Source organism: Etheostoma spectabile, chromosome 6 (genome assembly GCF_008692095.1).
Source record: "Etheostoma spectabile isolate EspeVRDwgs_2016 chromosome 6, UIUC_Espe_1.0, whole genome shotgun sequence".
Lineage (NCBI taxonomy): Eukaryota > Metazoa > Chordata > Actinopteri > Perciformes > Percidae > Etheostoma > Etheostoma spectabile.
The window spans coordinates 8,342,120-8,366,433 of record NC_045738.1 but is presented as its reverse complement, the minus strand read 5'-3'; the positions used below and the strand labels follow the sequence as shown (position 1 = coordinate 8,366,433).

Below are 24,314 nucleotides of genomic sequence, written 5' to 3'. Positions count from 1 at the left end.
AAACAAACAAATAAAATACTAATGATAAACAAATTTATGTAGCTGTATAATTCAAGCATTTCTGAAATTAAATAAATCAAATAATGTACTATTATATATAACAACATAATGAACAGCTCCAACAGCACTGTTAGAAACAAAAGATAAAACAAGATCTTATTCAGCTATGACCTTGCACATTTACCTTTCCAAGCACCTGTTGCTTCAGGGTTAAGGTTAAAAATGCATCAAAATGGGTTTGGGGTGAGGTTTATCATCCAAACCAGAACACCACAGAGCAGAGTGAACCAAGACAGCAATCACAAAAGGTGTGGGGATGAATGTTTCAATTATAGGACATTGGCTGTTCCATGGTTAACAAATCATCCATTACAGTATCTGTGCAGGGTTGCAGGGGCTGGAACCTATTTCAGCACACATTGGTGAAAGGCACGGAACCCCCTGGACTGTTTATCACAGGGCTTGCACACAAACAGACAGACATCTCCTCACACCTACAGAAAATGTAGAGTATGAAATCCAGTTGACCTGCATGTCATCAACAAAAGGAGGATACCCAATTGTCTTCTCTACAACTGTGTTATACACTGACTCACCAAAGTCCAAAGGGGCCCTTTTCTGTTACAGTGAAGGCAGGATGACCATCTGATTCAAAAGCTGAGCTTCTGGCAGAATCTGCTTGGCAAGAGGAGTTCATGAGCCTTTCTGACTGCTTTTGTGCATATTCAAGCCTCACATTAAGCTTTAGGCTCATGTTTGGAATCATAAAACTAATGGTTTCAGAGGGGTTGCTGGTGGACCCACACACAAAAAAACACATGGGAGAACGGGAGGCAAAAGACGGTCAGTTTGTTGCTGAGTACAGTGCTTATATAGTTTATACATTTGTCAACATTTCTTTCTTTTCTCAAAGTGACAGTGCTGTAACACAATTCCTTTCCTGGCAGTAAATGAGGTCCTCTGAGACTAATTTCCCTTTGGTGCCTATACTAAAGCCTTAGGTGAGGTGGGATAGAGGAGCGTTTCTAATCCCACTAGTGCATCGTTCAGCTTTTCAGGAAGACTAAAGGCACCCTCTATGTAAAAACACACTGTGGAGCGGAGGCTAGTGGAATCCAAGCAAGTTAAATGAGGCAGGATGTACTGTGTGCTCCACCAATGCACTGAGATCAATCCCTACCAGTGTGCAAGACTAACCCTAGCTGGTTCCAGCACCAGCGATGTAATTGCGGTACCTAGTGAAGACGATCTGAGGGGAAATGAAATCCCCCTTGTTAGAAAAATTACCAAATTCCTTGAGCCTAGTTTACCAGCTGCCTAAAAGTAAATAACACTAAGTCTAATATTACAGCTCTAATAATTATTAACTTAACAAAAGGGACATTTACATATTACAACTAAAGCAAATGTTTTAATAAGAATGTAATACTTGTGACTGCTTCCATGTCACTTTTACCTTACATACCTTGCGTATATATTATGTATATTTGTTAACGTTGTAACTGACAAGCCAACAGTATACTGCACATGGATATTGTTAAATGGATAAAGGTTGGTGTGGGATCAGTTTTTGGTCTAAATGTGATGTAATTTAAAGGTGAATGCTTTCACATCATGGGCAATAAATATATTAATTTAGATTATGATTGAGAAGTATAGAGTATTAATTGAGACCCAGTGGTGGAGTGATAATTGAGGAGTTCAATTTATACATATTCATTACTCCATAATGTGCTGTATATATAATCTGTGTGAGCTAAACTGGAGATGCAAACAAGCTCCCAGTGAAATGTTTTAATTGGCCTGGTCCATTTCCATTTCAATAACATGTCCCCTCCTCCCCTCTTCTCCTCTCCTCCTCTTTTGTCTCCTCCACTTCTCTCAAGCTGTCCTATCTGATATTTGACATGTTGGCTCCCTTTCTTCTTCCTGTTAATGGATCATTTAACTCCATAATTTGGAGCTGTATGTGAAGAGTTACAGCAGAGTGTATGTGGACGGGTGAGTTTGTGTGCGATTGGATACAGCAGGACAAAAGTAACACAGGAAGTTGAAAGAGGAGGAGATGGGAAGATGAAAGGAGAGACATGAAAGGAGATGGGACGAAGAGAGAAAAGTTGAGATTCCGTGAACACTACAAGTGGAGCTCTGGCAACTGAGATGAGATGTACTTCTGATCAGAAGCCATTTCAGAATGACACCACCAAAATTGTAATCCAAAATTATTCAGAATGGGGCCATTTTATAAGCACTTGAATTCAAATATCAAGATAGCTGTGAATTCTGAGTTGTATAACCTTTTTGTAATGTAAATTAATATAAGACTGGGTTGATACTAATGTGTGATGCCATAATAAACTGATATACAATGAATCCTGAAAGTCAAATTCAAAGATGTTCAGAAGAATCCCATCAGAAACTAAACTCTGCTCAAAGCAATTCTCGACACACACACGGAAGCCACTGTGCAGTAGACACATAATACATACAGCTGATTATTAAATTACGTTGTGTTCAAACTGCCCCCACCTTTCACTAGATACCCTTCAAATATGACAATTCATACAAATAATATAAATTAATGAAAATTAAGACCCCAGTATTTGCAATACATAAATGATACATAACAAAAAAGTGTACATCTGTGATAACTTCTTTCAAAGTGTAATAAAACAGTTTTTACTCTGAGAGGCATGGCAGCAAATGAAGAAGAATTAGGGAGGAAAATAGTTTGGATGAGAGCAAAAAATAGATGAAAAGAAAAAAACTCTAATATGTCTCCTTATCCCAATGATTCTTCTTCTATCTTTCTTTTCTACTCAAGCTTGTTTCTTTTTCCTCCCCACTCTCTCTCTCCTCTGCCCTTAACTCCCCCCCGGTTCGTCTTTGTGTGCCTTGCCATTCTCCGCGCTGCCCGAGGCTCGGACATATGGCGCACTCCTCTCTGCTATTGTCATCCATTAACACAGTTGTCGGTGGGAATTACAGACACATAGCGCAACACGCAAGCCGTGCGCTCTAGCTGCTGATGCTGGAGATGGAACACGTTGGGGAATCTGTTGGGTGTCAAAAAGGACAAGAAAAGAAATGAGATACGTTGCATTACCTCAGAGAATTCAATTCAATTGTATTTATTGTGTTAATCATTAACAGACATTAAATCGGGACACTTTACAAATAGAGTAGGGCTAGACCACACACAGACTTAGAACCAACAATTTCCACAAAGAGCAAGCACCTGGTGCGACAGTGGCGACGCGAAATTTCGTTTTAACAGGCAGAAAACCTCTCCTGGGCTAGCAGTTGCTAGCCCAGTGAATCTTCCCTATGTCCCCAAAGTTATAGAACCACATAGGCTATTTGTCTGTGCAACTTACTAGTGACTGGGCATTTAGCCAGCATTTGATACTGTAGCTTTATAGCCACCTTGCTAGCTACATTTTTTTCAGCGACACTTCATGTTGCAAATTTAAAACACAGGTTTAAGTCCTTTAACTGTTGCTTTTTAAACAAGTGTGTTGCCTAAACTACAAGACACAAGGTGTACTCACGTTAAACTCATTCGGCAGATCAGTAGGTAGTAAACTGTCAAGGGAGTCCGTCATATTTAAGGTATTTCAAAAACCAAAGTAGTTCCAAGAAGTTTTGAGGACATTTCTTGCTCAATAAACTCACAAAATTTTGCTTTTCTACACACCTTTACATAGAGCCAGGGAGAGTGAACACAGCTGCATCTTATAAACTGAATTATGGGTAAGTTTGATTCAGGAGTGCCAGTTAGCAAGCATTGACAATTTTTGACTATTTATGAATTCTACTACTGACTTGCTCATTAACTTCTCCAACATACTAATATGAAAAAGCTCCCTTACGCAAGCAAATGTGAGTATTAAAACTACTAAAACTACATACTACTTAGTACGTTAAACAGTTTGCATATTTTGTGTGTGATTAAACTTCAGAGTTTACCTTTAAAACATGAATGTACCATAAATGTGTTTGGTCTAATGGATTCAGTAGAAGAAAATCTGTAGTGTAGTAGGCTATAAAAAAACCAAATGTGGGCTCTGTGTAAAACATAAAAAAACTAAATGTGGCCTTTGTGATTAGATGCCACTATAAGATAAAAGGGAAGTTTGCATTCCCTATCTCAACAATTGACTTGATTACGGCAAGTTTGATTAGACTGGATAGAAAAATCAGCACGCACACACGCGCAGACACACTTCATCGAAGTTCTAATTAAAGTGGTTGTGGTGACAGAGCTTGGAGTGTGATGTACACAGCAGACATGATCACATCCACAATTATGTGTGTGTGTGTTAGTCAGAGAGGGAGAGAGAGGGACAGAGAGATAACAGCTCTATAATAATCAGTCGATAGGATATGGAAGAGCAGAGAGCTGTGACAGCTTGTCCGCCAGCTAACTGTCAGTTACACATACACAAAGACACCCGTTCACAGACACATGCGCACATACCAATGCTAATCAAACCTTACAGTTGTTACAACTGACTTGATGTCAAAATGCTATTTAAAGGTATTTTTACTTTTTGTGTAGTAAACAGTTGAGATATGGTAATTGTGGTGTTTGCTGGGTAATTTGAAGCAGCGGAACGAGATACAGCTTTTTAACGCCAACATGACAGCTGATCTCAAATTTGCAACATGAGAGGAAGAATTGGCTGCAGTTGCTGCCGATGCAGGATAGATGCCACTTTCTAACACAGGCAGAGTGAAAGGTAGACAGATTGACAGTCAGTCAGGTATGGAGGCAGACAGACAGGCACGCAGACAGAGAGACAGAGCCTGAGGTGGTGTGTTTGCATCTCTTCTTCATCGTCTGCAGGTTTTGATTCTGTTTGAAGTTCTCTTTTTTGTGATGGGTTTTGTTAAGTCTTGTCAGATTGTTCTCTCGAGTTGTCAGGACAAGATGTCTTTAATCTTCCTTATCCACCGTATCGGCAAAGAAAAGACAAATACAGCTCTTTTTCTTTTTTTCCCCTTATAATAAGATCAAACCCACGAGCTTTGTCCATATTCCAGTAATTCAAGGCTTACTTTGATATCATAGTTGTTAGAGCACGTGTTAAATAAATTGACATTTCAGATCTTTAATAGTGGGAGCAAACCAGAGGTATGTGAAGGAGCAGATTCAGTAATTGAATTTTGCCTATACATTATGCAGCAAACCTCTCACTCTCATTCACCTGAGGGTTAAATTACAGTTCTGGGAAGGTTTTTCAAAAATGAACACATCACACGTTCAACAAAACAAAGCAATGTATTCTCCTTTAGATTGTAGATCTTGTATTTAATGACCAATTACTGTGTTCTAACTATCATAAAGGATGTGGGTGTCCGTGTAATTTACTTAAAGTTTAAGTAAATATGTTGAAGCAAATCATATCAAATTGTAAGAGCATTAAGTTGTAGAAGTAAATGTGTTTTTAGTACAAGTACAACCTGTTGGTAAGTGAATGTCAGCATGCATTTTAATGCCATGCTATATATACTAACAGGTGCAAGTGTGATGTATATTCCTGAGTCAGTTGGCTTCTGTCAGGATCAAGCACTAAATATACAAAGTGTCTGGTTTTGTCGCAGCTAATCTGCCACCAACTGTAACACTGCACAACATGAAATCTATACAGAAGAAAGGAAAATTTAACAGAGCAAACAAAACAGCAAAAGGACACAACTGAACTGAACAAAGCAGAAAGCTGCACAAGTGCAGAGCAAAGAAAAGCGCCACTGAGCGTCCTAATCTTCAGTGACTTTGTTGGAAAGATCTGGAATCCTTGACCGTTAAAGTTAATCTCATCATAATACTGGTCTATTTTCCAGCTCACAGTTTGCTGACAGAGGAAATCATCATGCTGGGGAGAAACCGAGCGTTCACACTTCAAATTACCAGTGACCTTAATGCGCGCGCACACACACACACACACACACACACACACACACACACACACACACACACACAACACACACACCACACACACACACAAGAGTAAATTAACGGATCAGCACATGCTGACACACATGCATAATGGACACGCAAGCACAGACACACACACACGACCACACACAGACCACACCAGAAACAAACAACACAACACACACAACCACACACACACACACACCACACACACACACACAACACAACGCCACACACACACACACAATTGTTTGGAGGATTCTGAGGAGAGGAACATCCCATCTGGTCAAAGTTCTCCTTTACCTTGTCCCACAGACATTTCCACTTTCTTTAAATTACTAGAAAGAATCATTCACACCCCTCATATATTGTCCATCCCCATTTAGAAATCTTTTCATTACAAAGGATCAAGACAAGCACAAGCTTCTACATGTGGACACCAATCTGGGAAAAGCTATTTGAGATATAAATATGTTAAGAAACGCAACATGTGCTGTATTGTTATGTTATGTGCTGTAAAGTCTGCAAAAGATCCTCTTAGTTTATTATAGATTTAATCAACGGGATAAATACAGTATGTTTATTTTGTTCTTAATTGTATTATCATTTTATTTGAAACTGAACATCAAAGGCCACACAATTTTTTATTTTTTATTTTAATAACCAATAATCAAAGCCTGAACTTGAGCAGGTTAGCCTATTGTTAGCTCGTTATGTTTTTACTGTTATGTCCTCCCAATCATTAACCTTATGTTTTTACAAAATTACAAAATATAAACCAATACTATTAACAAGATATTAATAGCTGTGCTGATAAGGCTATTAACATAGTACCAGTTGTCATTTGAATATCTCAGTCTCTGTTGGGATGATCTTTACTCTTGTATGTAACAGCCTCAGTCATCTCCCAGCAGCAGCATAAAGACACTATCCACAATGAGGTCCCACCTGCTTTCTGTTTTTGTCAATGCACAACAAAATTTGTGTTCTGATAAAACAATGAAGAGTCTCACACACACACACTAATACACACACCAAAAGAGGGAATGTGGCTGAGGCAAATGCAGAGAAAAGCAGAGGAGGGTTCTAAAAGTCACTTACAATTTGGAGAGCTACTTAGTCAATGTCATTATTGTTCTGAGTGTGTGTGTGTGTGTGTGTGTGTGTGTGTGTGTGTGTGTGTGTGTGTGTGTGTTCATTGCATATGTGCATACATCTGTGGCTGTCTAGCGAATACAATAATGCAGCTATTCTAAAGTGCAGTAAAACCATTAAATGTCTGACAGAAGCACTGACTGTAGATTACAGTACATCAGCTTTAAATCTAAGCCAGACATTAGGAAGCCACTGTGCATTTTCAACACCCATCCACGCAGAATTGCAAACAACAGGCCACATGTTGTGTTACCTATTGCAGACAAAATTTGCTAATAGAAAAATGCATACACACATGTGGTGTTGATGATGGTGTGGTGGTCTGGTGCAAAGACGGGTTAGTTTTTGCAAAAGCCAGACCATCCAGCCTTGTTTAGGTGTCCTTCAGCTGACCTAAACTGAACATACAGTACATGTAGTTGGTCTCAGTCTGCATGTCACATAGTAGTAGAAGTAGAAAAAAGACAAGGAACAGATACCTCACATGACCAGAATATACCATGAAATAAAATATATAAAGAATTTTGTTTACCTGGTGCACATTTCATAAAAGTGAGCACCTCATACTTTCAAATTGCAAATGGTGGCAGCATCATGTTTCACAAATTTTTAATAAGCCCCTACACATGTCACTTGCATGCATTGGATAAAAGCATGGCAAAGTACACACGCCAATACACTTGTAAGAGCAAATTACGTTTAACCATGTATCCAGCTAATTGAAATTGCTCACACCACTGTATTTTGATGATATGTATTGTATGAAAAGATAACTTTAATATTGTATTGTTTTATGGACCATGAGTCTAATAATAATAAAGGCTATCTATTGCATGTGGCATATTCTTTTGCATGGGTGCAAATGCAAAACAAGGTTCTTCAAGGGACTATGAGCCAACATAACCGTGACCCGAGCTCAGAGCCACCTGATATTATTGTGTTGGTTTAAAGAAATGCAAAAAAAATCAATCCTATTTTTCTCCTAACCTAGAATGGATGTGTGGTGCGAGACTACTCAAATATAGAGAAGTCAGTCAGTATGAAAGTAGAAATTTTAATAAGTATGTGTGTATTATAACGATTACTATAATTTTCTTGTTTTGTAAAAAAAATTATGAGGCCTACCAAGCATCACCTCCAATGAAAAACTGTGACTATGTATGATAAACACACTCATGCATATCTTTGCAGTACAACAGAAGCTCCATTTAATGTGTATCTTCATTGCACTACAGAATGATTAAATAATAACTCAAGTGTTAAGATGGGGGATTCCTTACAGCCTGAATAGGTACAGTAGTAGCTGTGTACTAATGGTTTAGTTGAGCAGTCTATAGTGCATCCCGCCTGGCAATCTTCTGTTGCCGATCAAATGTTTGGGAGATGATTGATCTCAAATTCACTCCAACAGCTAAGCCGGGAGGAAGAGAGAAAAAAGCAGGAAAGAGAGGGAGACAAGATTGAGGGGGAGAGAGAGTGAGAATGCAGTTGGGGAAGAGAACGAGAGAGATAAGCAGCATGTGTGAGCCTCTAACCACCAGCTGACACTCGTCATCTGTTGTGTTGTGTCTGCATGCCTGTTTCACCATCGGAGCACTGTGGGTTTGTCTGAACACATCAAAACAGCTAGAGAAAAAGAGAGCGAGCAAAAGAAAGACGCAGTAAGAAATTGCGTTTTCTTAGAGAGACTCCAGCATCAGCTTTCTGTCTCGCTTTCTCTTTCTTTCATTTATCTCTATGTAATATCATTTCCCCACTCTGTCCTGCTTTTATCCCATACCCCCTTTCCTTCTCTTTCTCTCTCTCAGAGTCTCCTCTCAGAAGCAGAGTTGGGAGTTGGGAGCAAAAGGCAGGAGACAGACGAGATAAAAGCTGTTTCCTGATTCTTCAGTTCTCAGCTTCTCAGCTGTCAGGCAAGAAGACAGTTAGTCAAGACAGAGAATTTCCTGTTAGATATATCCCTGCACACCTGCTGTCGCTAACAGGCAGACAGGCAGAGAGAAGGTGGAGAAAGACAGACAGAAGGACATATGCAATGACAGAAAAACTGGTAAGCAGTTATGCAAAAAGGCAGAAAAAGAGGCAGACCCAAGAAGATCCTGCAGACCTTCACTCTGACCCCTTTAGTAAAATGCAAGCAAGTTTGTGTTTCATGTTTCTACACAAAAAAAAATCCTAATTACAACATCTGCATCTTTTGAGCTAACTCATTTTAAACTGTTGCCAGGGTCACCAACTACTGTCCCACAGAGAGGAAAAGAAGTGATGCATGTATTGATGGTGAGAGTGATCTGGGAACATGCATATTTAAATACATTAAAGAGAATGTAACACACACACACACACACACACACACACAGGACACAACAGACACACCAGACACAGACCACACACACACACACACACACACACACACACACACACACCACACACACACACACACACACACATTTACTGGATTAGGATACCATCATGGGAGTTGACAGTAAGATGGTAATGCATCCTGTAAGTGATGGAGAGAGTCTGTCTTTTGTCTTCTGTGTCTGTGATGGTGGTGGTATACTGTGCACGCACGCACGGCACACCCCGCACGCCACGCGCACACACACCACACACACACACACACCACACACGAAACACACACACACACACACACACACACACACACACTTTTTACCCTGACCCCGTTTGTTGTATCTGTGGGGAAAGAGTCTCCAAGCAAATTCTCCAAGCAAATATATACAGTAGTAGATTAACTAGAATCATGACATGATCACAAGCGCATTAAGCAGCCTAATGGTCTAATGAAGGTCTGGATATAATGCCACAGACATAACTAATAGTAGCAAACATCACTTGTAACAGAGTGAGTAGTGTTTCAATTTCCTGGGGTTGCCATAGCATTCCGGTTAACTAAACTGACTCACCATAGCATGGTCCTACATAGATCCATGCCCTCAATCAAGCTGTGCTGACATGTTGTAACTGTATTTGTGGTCACACAGGCAGCAATGAAGGGGACGTATTTTTTTGAAAGATTTTCAATGTTGCAATGGTCTGTTTTCAGAGCTGTAACAAACATTCTATAAGCTTTAACCACCAAGAAATGTGCTGCATTTTTCAGCAGTGAAGAATTGATGATGCATACAGCTACAACTAGTCTTGCATTGCGCTGACACAGCGCTAGAGTATGGTCTGACTGCACAAGTTAACATTTTGATAAATGAAAGAAAGAAAAAAAACAACACTCTGGGTTGTTTGTATATCTTCTATCCAATCACAATCGTAATGGGAGGCACTACGTCCTGGATGCAGTAGCGGTTCCCTTGGAAAATGGATTGGGAAGACAGCAGAAGGGGTTAGGCTTACGTTTACACTGTACAACCGGTAAGCCAGACTAGCTACAACTGAATAAAGGACGTTATGAAAACAGTCTAGTGTCTTTAGAGAAGTGGGCGTGATAGACAGGGCCAGACTGACCCGGGGTGGAGGTTACTCATGACGCCGTGGTCAACAAAACAGGCAGGCCCTGCTCCAGTGCGCAAATTGAAACTGTGGCTGTCAGTCAGTTGAACACAGCACAATCCCTCTTAGGAAAAAAGTATACACTCATCTGGGCCATTTTAGGCCTCACTCTAAAATTAAATGCTTCACGCAGCTAGGCCTTGTAACAGGTAGAGGCATCAGGCATTATTACATTTTGGACCATATTTTATATTTTTATATACACCTTTTGCTGTGCCCTTCCTGTCGTGTGGAAACATGGTCTGAGCCACATGATGGTTATCCAGCCTGAGGAAAATTCCACACTTTTATTTTACGACACTTTCTTTGGTGCTTCTCTCTCAGTGCATCCCTTATCTGAGCATGTATTTAAGCACTGCCACTCTGCTTGATGAGTACTGTACACACCTCAGTACACATGTGCATACTCCCTCTGTTACACACAAACAAACACACTCTTGCCCACAAACACTCAGTCTCACGCTGCAGATGTAAAAAGCGCATCAGTCACACTGTTCAATTTAATTTGACATGTTTCATTTTATTTATTAAATAACAATCTTCCGTTTGGTCATGTGTAGTAACACTGACGGTGTTCCCAAAGCACTGGCAAAGAGGACAAGATTACTAAGTGATTTATCTTGTATTGAAGCTTGTGTTGAGACACACAGCTTCTCCCTGAAAATAATTTAGGGTTGGTGCCTCCTTGAAACATGCCAACAAGTTAAACCAACCAGTGTGAAACATATGTCTGCATGCCAGCTGTGGTGACAACAGGCAGTCTTACATTGTGAGCTATTGGCTGAGGCTGATAGCCAGTATTACTCATGCATTTACCTTTGTCACTTTTGCATGTCGGTCAACCGTCTGGCCCCTCTGTACATGAAACTTAAAATGCATTTTGACATTCAGGTCTGTAACAGCTAACTATCTCTGCGTGAACACAATCACGGTGCTTCGTAGCTGCCACTGTTATTTTGTCACTGCCCCAAACATCAGGACCAAGAAATGTCTTTGCTCAACTTGCCTTATCCTAAACTTCCATCAGACAGGACGTCCAGACATGTCCCATGAGAGTACAACTTTCTCTTCTTTCATGATATAATTCAATTGACACCAGTGTTTTTTTCTGACAGTGATTGAACTACAGAAACATACAGGAGGAGCACTGTCCCATCAGACTGCTGCTCTCTCTCTCTCTCAATGGAGCAGATATCATTCTCTCGTTCTTTTTTCCCCCACATCAACATCATTTTTGTCATCCCCTTGTGTCTGTCTTCTATATTGTGATCCTCTGACTGTGGACTGTCCCTCTCTTTTTCTCTACTCTCTGCCTGCGGGATGTCGGCTGAGATGTCTGTTTGTGTATTGTGTGTGTGTGTACCCCCTCCAACCCCATAGGGGCTTGTATACCAGTCTGGCCCTCTCTGCCTGCCATTGTTATGCCAGCTTTGTGCCTTTGCTGTGTGTTTATACCCATGAATGTGTGTGTGTGTGTGTATAATGAGCATGATGTGTGCCATATGTGCGTTTTGCATACCGTATGTGTTTAATGTGTGTATGTGAGTGTGTGTTCATCTCCTTTCTGCCAAGACCGGGCTCCTCTCTTTGTCTGTCCATTGTGTCCAGTATTGTGTTCAGTGGCTTTGGGCATTTGGCCGGTATAGAGGACAATGCAGAACAAACAATAGTCAGACAATAGATGGCATACTCCGTGAAGCAGTGGGATGAGGCACCTACCATGTACTTACAGCACCAGGAGTTTAAGTGCACATCAGAATCCATCTCTCCAAACCTGCCATTCCCTATTGTTTACAAGATGTAATGTCCTAATCATGGCATGTAATAACACTAATGAACTATGCAATTTTTTTGTGGTGCTTTAAAAGCATCATGTCATTATCAAATCTGAGCAGCAGCCAAGGCTGTAAGATATGTGTGTGTGTGTGTGTGTGTGTGTGTGTGTGTGTGTGTGTGTGTGTGTGTGTTTGGGGGGGGGGGTATTTAGCCATCTAGCCATTATGCTATACACCCTCTTCCTCCAATGACCTCCTTTGTCCACCAGAAGCCAAATGGCAGCTTGATATCCTGTATCCAAAATCTATTAGTCATTTCTTCTCCGTCGCTCCATCCGTCTCTCTGTCTCAATAAGCCATCAGTGGTTTTGGTTCTGATCCAAATCAATCCTGTTCTGACACTGACCTGAATCATTCATCTCTCCCCGCTGTCTCTCTCTATTTTTCTGCCTCTCTAACAGTAGGAGTGTGTAGCCAGCTGCCAGCTAGCATCAGTCATGTTGTCAGAGTCTGGCTCTGCTTTTGGCTCTGAGGGCAAGTTCTGCCACGAGTTTCTCTTCAAGTCCGTCCCTAAACAGCCTTGAGGCAGTGACGGCATTTAGTGGTCTTGGCGTTTTCCCATGGCTTTGGAGCAGAATTTTAGGTTGTGCAAGCAAGGACTATTTCATTTAGTAGGGACTATTTCTTTGATAGAAAGTAGTTCCAATTAAAAAATTGTTTTTTTTAACATGTAAGGAAAAATGTCTTCTTACATTTCTCTATTTATTCTTTATTAAGACAACATTTAATAAACTTAAGAGCAACTTAACATAGTTAAGTAAATCAGGGCTCGACATTATGGCTTGTCCGCTTGTCCGGGACAAGTGGACTTTTTGTAGGGCAAGTGGAAGAGAAATTTACTCAAACAAAATAAAATGCCATGTTACTTCACGTTATGTGCCACTCATTACGTCTATGTCACCAATTTGAACAAGGACAAGTGCCTTACAAAGTTAATGTCAAGCCCTGTTAAATGGCATAGTCTTTTATGTTTATTCATGTCATGGGTATAAGACGGCGGAGCTGAGGAGAATGACACAGCTAAGCCAGTGTGATGTACTGTTATGGTTTCAATGTCGCAATGCCAAGCTAAATGCTTAGAAGAAAAGACGCAGAATTTCCACTGGCTGACGTGATCATCTAGAAGGGTTTTTCCAGCGAGTAAAAAGGGACCTCCGGGTACTGGCGCTGTTCATTTGCACGAGTTTCCCTCAAGTTGACAGCTAGCGCTAGTTAGCCTTGGTTGACACTATGCTAGCGAACACTGAACAAGACATTTTTAGGTGACCAAAAAGTTCCAAAATAACTTCCATGAAGTGAAAACACACATTGAGAGGGTCAGAGTTTAAGACGAAAACAAAAAACAATGGCTGAAACAACTTATCGGCAATTTTAATGTACACAGTAGGCTACCATGGTTAGCATTGCTAGGCCTCTGTCCTGATTGACAGGTTGGTGTGTATCCCCACCCTAAAGCATGCCTTGGTTTATTGTCTATTTGCAGTACTTCTACATTTTCGGTCTTTTGTGACTGAAGTGGTTGGTTAGGCTTTCTCACTGGAGAAAACATGTGGCCAGTATAGTAATGCACAGCAAGAACAGCTGTTTCAGGTTCATAAAGGCACAGACAGTGATATTTTACTGAAAGGCTGAGCTTCATTTTATTGTCTGGCTCATACATTATTTTGAGATGTTTGTTGTCTTTGAACATATTGAATCTCTCTCTCTCCCACAGACACACAAACAAACAAACACGCACACACACACACACACACACACACACACACACTTCATTCAAGTTCATTGTCTTGACCTGTGGATCACTGCTATGTGTCTTCTTCAACATCTGCGCACTATGATTTAGCGGAGTACCTAAACCAACATCATGTTCTCCACCCCAAAGATCTGAGTCACATACAGTTAAAATTAAATTGTGTGTGTAACAATAGCTTCATTGTGTAGTTTGTATGTTCTTAATTCCTGTCTTTGTTGTAGTTAATCATATCCTTCTTCTCTCTCCTCTCCTGCAGCAAATGTCATTTACCTGCTGTCTACTTCAGGGACTCCAGAAGAGACTTTTAAAAAATTAAGAAAAGATTCACTCCCCCCACACTTATGTTGTCTTACTCGGTTACCTTTTCTATTTCTTTCCGAACCCACACCTTTTCCATTTTTCTTACCCCTCCTACCCTTCCTGTTTCTCCGCGATCAAATACAATCTATCTGCCCGACATGACAAGCAGTTAACAGCTCTTGCAGGCCTTCAAGATTATAAAATGCAAAACTATTCTGCTTTTTTAGATGTATTTTCCACCAAAGCCCACAGAGTCTCCTCCAGATTTAATTGGCCCTATAAATAAACCGTTCTGCTGTAAAAGTCATTTAGAGGGAGAGAAATAGAGGGGAACACACACAGAGAGACAGAAAGATAGTGAGATGGAAAGATAGAAAGACAGACCGAGAAGACAGACAAAGAGTGAGGCTGTGAATTACCACAGTAGATGAATGTAAGTCTTGCCTGAGCAGTGTTCAGACAACTGACTTAGGATGGTGACAGATAGTGATGGCTTCATCAGAGCAGCTGAGAGCAGGAGGGGTGTGTACTCAGGAGAGAAAGAGGATCTATGTGTGCCAACACAAAACAGATGCAGAGGGAGAAAAAAAAAAACACTTGCAGAAAAAGTGAAGAAGCAAGATGTTTGTATAATGTATGATAATTGACACCTGGAACTTGTAATACTGTTAAGAAAATATTATCTTGCATACACTAAATGACTTGGCCTCTTACATACAGACTCATATCTGTTTATCCAAAGCACTTTACAATTTTGCCTCTCTTTCACTCAACACCTTTGGGTGTAACCGAAAGGCCCCCTTATCAGGGGCCGACCTCACGGATGCTGTTGTGGATAAATGTTTAAAAAAAAAGGTTAAACAGGAGTATAGTGTTAACATAGTGTCCACATACTTCTAACAGGACATTCTGGTGGTGTATCTTTCCCTTGTGATCCCTGTTCCTTCTTCTTGTGTTTGTTTATGATGCTTTTGAGAGTATATTACATTTATTTTATTGCACCTGCAACAAACTGCATTTCACAGGTACAAAGGCATCTGTACACAAGTGGCTCATTAAGTTGAATACCAATCAGCCGCATGTGTAAGCTTTAATAGACGTTTGAAAATCAGCTCTTTTTTTTATGTGAGTTTTTAACAGCAACATAAGGCAAGTTAAAAAAAATAAAGCTACATACTTGCTGCCTAAACTGCTGGTGCATCCGACATATAAATAGGGTTATTGTGCAATGTTGCAAAAGGAAAAGCCCCAACAATCACGATCACATATGCCAAACATACCAATAATTTGATTAGCGAAGACAAACAGTGAAGAAAAACAGCTCATCCTAATTGGATGTGTGTAAACATAAATGTATTAGTGTTTATGTGTGTGAGATATTTGTGTATTTGCATGTTTATGTTTATGAAAAAGCTTGAAGAGAGCAAGCATGATTGTGAGATTTGAGCGTGTGTTTGTGTGTGTGAGACAGAAACAGCGTAATCATTGTAGTGCAGGGTGTTGACTCTACAGGGATGTGCAGAAACATGCCGTCTAATTAACAGTGTCCTCTCCGTGGCGAGGCTGGTTCCCACAGCCCCAACAGCTATGATTAAAAGAGATGCTCTCAAAGGACAGGAAGCTCTTCCAATTCACTCAAGATACTTCCTGGATGCCCTCCACACACAATCAACCTTCTCATCTTGACCAGAACGAACGCTCTTTTAACTCTACGTCTCACTCTGTGACTGGGTCCTTCTCAAGTACGCACCCACTTTTCTCTGGCTTTCTCTCTTGTTCCCTTCATCTGTGTGCCGCTTTTTTTTCTCTTTGCTCTTCTTTTTCCCACAAACACTCGTTCTCTCGTCCCTCCCCCTCGCTTCTCTCAGCCTTGCTGTGTGCCAAGGCTTCACATCAAAGCCAGTGATTGGTTTCTAACTGTTCAGTAGGCAGTATTTCATCCTTCTTTGTGTAAAGAGACCAAAATAATCAGCATGAATATGGAAAAACTTGCTGCTATGGTAATATCCAGCCCAGTAATATCCATATCAGTCAAACTAACTTGGCTTAAATTGACTTACATACAAACGGATGGCAACACTTTACGCCAAAGTCCCCTTGGCTCACTTTAACTTTGACTTATGTGTATAAATATACCATCTTGTCAAGGTTGTTGGCTCAGTGCTGAATTTCACTCACATACAAAAAGCAACAATTTACTTAATTTCAGTTCTTTTCTTGGCACTATCTCCACTTCCTTACGTAGAGTCTTTTCACCTTGGTTTGACTCCTCCGTACACCACCACTACTCAAGGTTGTTGGCTAAGTGTTGTGAGTTTTAAGAAGTTTCTTTAGCAAGGTCTCCAACTAATTTGTTAGTAAAGTTGAATTAAATTAGTCTCTTGTCCTTGGGCTCAAGCTTTCTTAAAATAAACTCATTTGGGATATGATATCAGACGTTTTAGGTTTCACATGAATTTAGAAACCCCCGTGAATCAATATTTAAATGTTTGATTATAGTATTCAAACTTTTATAAGTCACAGTTTTATGAGTACACAACCGGATGAAGCAGAATTATTGTGGAGCAAGTTAGATTTCTCTTTGTCATTCTTGCAAAATTTACATAAAACTTACGTTAATTGGCGAACTGGCAAGTTAACCACTGACATGCTGCTAACAGCTGGGAATACGCTAGTTCTAGACAGTCAGAATAGCTAGCTTGCTAACTGACACATAGCAAGCTAGCTAGCCTGGATGGTAACTAGACAATTACTGAACACAATTTCAATAGACAAATGTTTGCCATTGTCTCCTGTCTCTGCAAACCATCTATCTTTTGTGGAGCAGTTTACGCTCTGGCAGCGCAATGTTATGTAAAACATGAATGATGCAAAATAAAGTAACTGGCTATGATAGCTTCCTCTGTTTTTTTCTGTTTTGGACTCTCTGGCTCCTTCAATATCACACTGTCAAGACTCTTGCTTATACATAAAAGCAGGACATTCACCTTAATGCCTCCTAAACTTTTTGTTTCAAATGTTAAATAACTACAGCAAATATTTAGATGTTACACTTATTTGAACATTTATGAAAATTGTACACAATTTCAAAACATGAACAATATGGTCTGAAAACATAGTCTCACAAAAGGTGTTCTGTAATGGTACCTGGTATTGAGGTGAAATGAAGCAGTGACTGCTGCCAACACTTCCAAAGTGCCACCTGCAGTGTGTCATACAATCCTTGGATTAACAGCTAGAAATGACACATTTCAGTAAATTGCTTCCAGTGCGTTTGGGCTTTAACTTCAAACAAAGTCTCCTGCAAACCCTGGCCTCATTGATAAGCTATACCCTGGTTTCATACATTATGAGGTGGAGATGACAAACGGTCTAAAAGGAGGGACAGTATCTGCCCACACTGAGGTCTTCACCTCTGTTCTGGTCTCTGCTTTCAAAGTTCTGATTAAGCAGATTTAGATAATGAAGTATTAGGAGGGATCCCTATGGCTCAGTGGATTAAGTGATGTAACATGATCTGAATCCTTGTCATTTTCCCTGTTGCTCAGTGAAATGTATTAAGCAGAAATGATTTGTTGAGGCAGAAAATGGAGGGAGAATACAGAGGGACTGTAACAGATTAGGGGGAAAAGGGGGGAGGGGGAAAAGATGTATTCCTCTTTCAAAGATTGATAAAAGAGAGCTATATCTGTAACTCCGGGCTAATTCAATGAGTAGTGCCAGATCTCGCTTGGGATTTACAGGCCTGGCTTCCAAACAATTAGCTGGAGAATGGGAGGCGTTTAAAAGACAAGGAGACGAGGAGATCTTAATACAGTTGTGGGTATTTCCCAATGGAGGAGTCATTTTTACAACCTCCTTACAGAGTCTCACTCTCACTCTAATACTGCAAAGCCAATCTCCTCTGTCTCGTTTCACGCAGAAGACAATTTTCTGAAAGCTGCTGTGGGGAAAAGAGAGGAGAGAGGAAGGAAAAGGGCCGCACTGCCAACAGAAAGTGAGGAGAAATTTAAAAATGAAAGATATAGGAGAGTGTGGGGTCTGAGACAGTGTTAGAGAGAGGAAGGGTGAAACTTAGAGAGACAGAAACACTGGATATGAACACAATTGGAACTAGGGAGCAGGGAGGTGGGAAAAGAGAGCTGAAACACTGAGATAAACGGCAACAAAAAGAGGCTGAAACAGAAAAAAAACACCCCCCAAGAAATAGATCGGGCTCAGCAGAAGGCAGGTTGTGGTTGTCTGGGGAGCTGCAAGATTGAACATCCCTCTCTCTTTATGAGGACTTCCTGCTTGCTGCCCTCTGTATGCCGAGGGCCAATCACCAAGTCCATCTGTCCGTGGGGGCCAATCAGTCAGAGCGCAGAAGAACTAAGTCAGCATGTCCTTGTCCACACAGGTAATCAAAGACACTGTTAAACCTCTACCACTGTGAAGGCTCTTAAACCAGGGTTTTGCACGCTGTGGCACTCATAGCAGAGGCTACCTTGAGAGTAGAGTAACTCCTTTTCACGTGGCAGTAGCCAACTGCAGGCTGAGTTATTGTACACTGTTAACCTCTTGACTTTACCCCTGGGGGCTCATGCAGGTGGAAGTTACCATAATTACCAACTTGTTGGTAACTCTCACATCAACATTTAAAATGTAATTAAAAGCTCTGACATATTGGTGCCAAGTGCTAAACAATAAAGAGGTGCCTTAAAAAGCAAACATATGCGTCATGACAGAGTCAGTTATTGAAGGTAATGAAATGTAAGATGTAAAGCTACATGCACTCATTTTTATTTTTAAACAGGGGACCCCGAGACTACATGAGATGTGACAGAAGATGATGTCACATTGCAGTGACAAACCCACAGATAACTGTAACCCGACTCTGCAACTGCCCACAACTCTACATGCTTCCTTAGCATCTTTTTTTTTTTTTTTTTTTTTTGCCCTGCAATTTTACTGTTTTGGTAGACTCTTACAACTCTCATCAACTGCATTTCCAGACACAATAAGAAGTTGTTTTTAGCAACAACAAAAAGGCAATGATAAACCCACTGTGTGCTTACTGCCTAGCAGCAAACAGCCAACAGACAAAGTTAGCATCTAGCTGGTGAACATGCTGGAGCATTTACCAGCTAACCAGCTACATATTTGCCCTTAGGAGTTGAAAGAGACTGAAACAGTTTGCCAAACCAACTTTGTGAGTTGACATTTCAGTGTTGTGTTACTGTAACAGCTTCTAGTGCTTTATGACCATGCACACAATGTTTAATCCTCATGCTGTACAAGCCACTCTGAAATGATACAACCCTTGAGTTGTCAGATGATTCCATCCCATATGACCCCATTTTTAACGCAATGTGTAAAATCTATGGTACGTGTAAATTAATGTACAGTTAAAATGTTGTCATAAACACTGCATTACTTAAGATGAAAAATGCAAAACAGCTAAAAGAAATGTGTAATTTTGTGATACTTTCCTCTTTTTTCCAGTGATGTATTATGCCTCTCAAGCTTAAAGTGTCTCTTTACAAGTAGCTTTTTAATGCTGTCTGAAAGTGACAAAACTTGGAAAGATGCAGGAGAGGTTTCTCTACTAGCTTGACTTGTTACCAATAGTGAGACAATCCTACAAGCGCTATCCATTACTAGAAAGCAGTAGCTACCTGTGTACCACTGTGACAGCCTAAAAAGTCAAAAGAAAACAATTATATTTTCAGTGCAACCGTAAATAAATCTATGGATTTTTTTTTTAAGGACACAAATCAAAACAATTCCTACCGGGAAAGTAATGCCACTGGCTACAGCTGTATCACAGATTAGTGGGATTAATCGCAGACATTGATTACTTCCTTTTTTTGGGCCAATTTACACATTAAGCAGGCCTCCAGGACATATTTGACCTGAGCACTAACTTTGAGCAACAAAAACAGGTATGTATATTTTACTGAACATTGAAAAAAAAAAAAAATTGATTAAGATGTCCTGTTTACCTGTCTTAACTAAAAAGAGTGCCCAGTGTTTTATTTTGTTTTTATTTTACTTTAATTTTTAGCCGTAATATTGCCATTCAGAGTCAGAGTTTCTTTTATAAGGGAGTTCTGGTCCAAGACAGCATAATAAAACATTTCAACATAAAAACAAGCAACAGACTTAAACAGCAAATTACATTAAAAAAAAAAAAACAATGATCAGAGTTATGCAACAGGACATGTGCATTCAGTGGTCAGAAAGTCCTTAATGCTGTCTTTAAAATCTTCCATGCCAATAAAATAATCTAGTTTGAGGTGACTTTGTAACCAAACACAGTACGGGTCGAGGAATGACGTACATAACCTGTACGTGTGACCAAAGGCGGCTGCCATTAATAGTTTTAGGTGTCAGTAGAGAACATAAACAAAGAGGCAGTTTGCGCAATATGGCCTTTTAAAGAATATAAATATACTAGTGCTCCATTCTACGGTTGTATAAAGAAGACAACCCAAATTTCTCATTCAAACAGCAATAATGAGTGCGGAAACCCAATATGTGTGCAGCAATGTATACGTTTTACCTCTTTATTAAACCATGTTTTGTCTGTTATCTATATTGATTGGGTAGAATTTTGTGACATTGTGTTATTATACTTATAATTATTATCAACATCTTTTGCACATATTTTTAAAATATATACACATAAAGCAGTTCTCTGTGGTGCAGCAGCCCATATCATAAGACTACTCCCACTCACACCTCCTCCTCTCCGTATGATAAATGGACTTCTCCCTGCAGAGTAAACAACAAAGTCATCCAACCTCAACCCTACCAGTCACTGTCACTTTCAGGGATAGAGAGTCACGGGTTAGGTTGGGTAGACATTTAGACACATTGCAATGAAAACATGTAACAATGTCACACTAGAAGGTGATCCTGATCTGAGGCCTTCCTCTGACCAGCAGGGTTCATGTAGGAAGAGCACTGTGAAGTTTAACTTCAGTAGAATGACAATATTTATTAAATTAAAAACTATTAAATAAATCGCCAACTATTTCAATAATCAATTCATCGGTTTGAGTCAAAATTCCGATTCCAGGTTCTTGAATGTGTATATTTTTTTCACTCCTCTATGACAGTAAACTGAATATCTTTGAGTTGTGACCAAATTTAAGGACGTCATCATGGGCATTGGGAAACACTGATCAAAATGTTCACAATTTTCTGACATTGATGTTTATGTTTTAGACCAAACAACTATTGGAATAATCAAGAAAATAATCAACAAATTAAATTGACAATAAAAACAATCGTCAGATGCAGCCCTTAATTAGAACTCAGGTTGTTAGACAGTACGTATGTATACTTCTCCCTCTGTTCTCCCTCATAGTGTGCTAAGAAACTTAATGAGGTATGAGGTATGTTGGCATCATGTTACATTGCAAATAGACATAGCTTTTTGACTGTTGCTTGCTGTCTTTGTGACCGGTGGGTCTGTTCTTTGATGCCTTGTGGGAGAATCGAGTATTGTCCCAGGCTGCTGTGAAATCAATAATAACCTCTGAATTATAAACAATAAAAATGAAATGTGCTTATCTCTACACATGCTGGACTTCTGTCTTTTTGTTAACCTGAAGAAAATTGAAAACTCTTTAAGCAAGAGCACCACAGTTGTCAGACAACCTCTTGGGAATTGAATTGCTTTTCTGACTGTGTATTCTGCTTTTAATTCAGAGCTTCTGTATTATTTGCATGTTAAGGTGTCTCTCTCACTGGGGACCAATTAAATGATAAAGCAGTGCTGTTACAGGTTTATGGAAATTTGCCGTGCAAGGGGCTTGTTTTGATAAATGGCATGGAATTAAAGAACAGCAAATAACTGCGGGTGGTGTACATTATTTTCCCTTTTTTTAATTGATAAGGTTGAAGAGGAGAATGTTGTGTCTTAGGGTGAGTAGCAAGCCTTTCTCCAGGGTTCTTATGTTTAAAGAGGAATAAAAGGAGTAAAATAAAAGAAATGCGGAGGGTAGAAGAGGAAGAAACACTTCCTCTGACTAATGTGGTGGCTCAACAGCTTGTTCAACTCAGAACCCAAGTGAGAAATCCTACAACAAAATTATAACCGCAACACTTTTGTTTTTGCCCCCATTTTTCATGAGCTGAACTCAAAGATCTAAGACTTTTTCTATGTATACAAAAGGCTTATTTCTCTCAAATGTTGTTCACAAATCTGTCTAAATCTGTGTTAAGGAGCACTTCTTCTTTGCCGAGATAATCCATCCACATCACAGGTGTGGCATATCAAGATGCTGATTAGACAGCATGATTATTGCACAGGTGTGCCTTAGGCTGGCCACAATAAACGGCCACTCTAAAATGTGCAGTTTTATCACACAGCATAATGCCACAGATGTCCCAAGTTTTGAGGGAGCGTGCAATTAGCATGCCGACTGCAGGAATGTCCACCAGAGCAGTTGCCCTTGAATTGAATGTTCATTTCTAGGCGTTTAAGAGTATTTGGCAGTAAATCCAACCGGCCTTACAACCGCAGACCATGTGTAACCACACCCACCCAGGACCTCCACATCTAGCATCTTCACCTCCAAGATCGTCTGAGACCAGACAGCCGGACAGCTACTGCAACAATCCGTTTGCATAATCAAATCATTTCTGCACAAATATTCAGAAACCGTCTCAGGGAAGCTCATCTGCCTGCTCGTCATCCTCATCGGGGTCTCGACCTCACTGCAGTTCGTTGTCGTAACCGACTTGAGTGGACAAATGCTCACATCCAATGGCATCTGGCACTTTGGAGAGGTGTTCTCTTCACGGATGAATTCCGGTTTACACTGTACAGGGCAGATGGCAGACAGCGTGTACGCCGTCGTGTGGGTGAGCGGTTTGCTGATGTCAACGTTGCAGATCGAGCAGCCCATGGTGGCAGTGGGGTTATGGTATGGGCAGGCATATGTTATGGACAATGAACACAGGTGCATTTTAGATGCATTTTAGATGCATTTTATTTTTCAGAGCTGTTCATACTGTTCATATTGTAATATAATACTTATATAATACTATATAATAACAGAATTCTTACTTATTCCAGCATCCTTTGCACTATGCTCCATAATTAAAAATAATTTACTCCTGCACACTTTGCACTTTTCATTGCACTTTTGCCTCAAACTGTCTATATTGTTTCTGTTTATAATGTGTGTACATATTGTTTATTTTTGTTGATTGTTTTGTATAAGTAAGCACATTGTGAGCAATGTATAATCCAAAGCAAAATTCCTCGTATGTGTCCTCATACCTGGCAAATAAAGCTGATTCTGATTCTATTGATGGTATTTTGAATGCAGTGATACCGTGACGAGATCCTGAGGCCCATTGTTGTGTGCTATTCATCCACAACCATCACCTCATGTTGCAGCATCATAATGCATGGCCCCATGCTGCAAGGATCTGTAAACAATTCCTGGAAGCTGAAAACATCCCAGTTCTTGCATGGCCAGCATACACACTGGACAATCACAGATTGAGCATGTTTGGAATGCTCTGGATCGGCATATACAACAGCGTGTTCCAGCAACTTCGCACAACCATTGAAGAGGAGCAGACTAACATTCCACAGGCCACAATTAACAACCTGATCAACTCTATGCCAAGGAGATGTGTTGCACTGCGTGAGGCAAATAGTGATCACACCAGATACTGACTGGTTTTAGGACCCCTGGACCCTCCTAATACAGTAAAACTGCACATTTTAGAGTGGCCTTTTATTGTGGCCAGCCCACCTGTAATAATGCTGTGTAATCAGCATCTTGATATGCCACACCTG

At 40.2% G+C, this 24,314-nt stretch overlaps 1 long non-coding RNA gene across 3 annotated transcripts in view; it reads right to left on the bottom strand.

Annotated features, from left to right (window-relative positions):
• Nucleotides 1–574: 574 nt before the first annotated feature.
• LOC116691472 (uncharacterized) overlaps nucleotides 575–24,314 on the bottom strand; it is a 42,335-nt gene continuing 18,595 nt past the window's right edge. The window contains exon 4 of one of the 3 annotated variants that reach the window (XR_004332484.1): nucleotides 575–675. This is a non-coding gene — a long non-coding RNA (uncharacterized LOC116691472). Of the gene's footprint in view, nucleotides 676–1,991; nucleotides 3,057–21,172; nucleotides 21,266–24,314 lie in introns of those variants that run through there. The other 2 variants (XR_004332486.1, XR_004332485.1) reach the window with 2 other exon arrangements.